Source organism: Otolemur garnettii, unplaced genomic scaffold (assembly GCF_000181295.1).
Source record: "Otolemur garnettii isolate 467f Iridium unplaced genomic scaffold, OtoGar3 scaffold00032, whole genome shotgun sequence".
Classification (NCBI taxonomy): domain Eukaryota; kingdom Metazoa; phylum Chordata; class Mammalia; order Primates; family Galagidae; genus Otolemur; species Otolemur garnettii.
This window is the reverse complement of record NW_003852427.1, coordinates 8,768,258-8,768,617: the sequence shown is the minus strand read 5'-3', so window position 1 is coordinate 8,768,617 and position 360 is coordinate 8,768,258.

Sequence of the window (360 nt, the reverse complement as noted above, 5' to 3'; positions counted from 1 at the left end):
CAACCTCAAAGTCCTTGGGCTTAAGGGATTCTCTTGCCTCAGCCTCCCTAGTAGCTGGGACTATGGGCACCCGCCACAATAAGTAGTTACGGTTCTGTATTTAAAGTTCATCCATGTTGTAGCGTGCATACTAGTTTCATTCCTTTTTAGGCTGAATGCTATATGTATAGACCATGTTTTGTTTATCCAGTCATCTGGGACAATTGAGTTGTTCCCAACTTTTGGCAATTATGAATAATGCTGTTCTGAAGGTTGGTGTACAAGTAACTGTTTGAATCCCTGTGTTTACTCTTTATGGTTATATACCCAGATGTGGTTTTGTTGGATCATATGATAATTCTGTTTTAACTTCTACAGTAC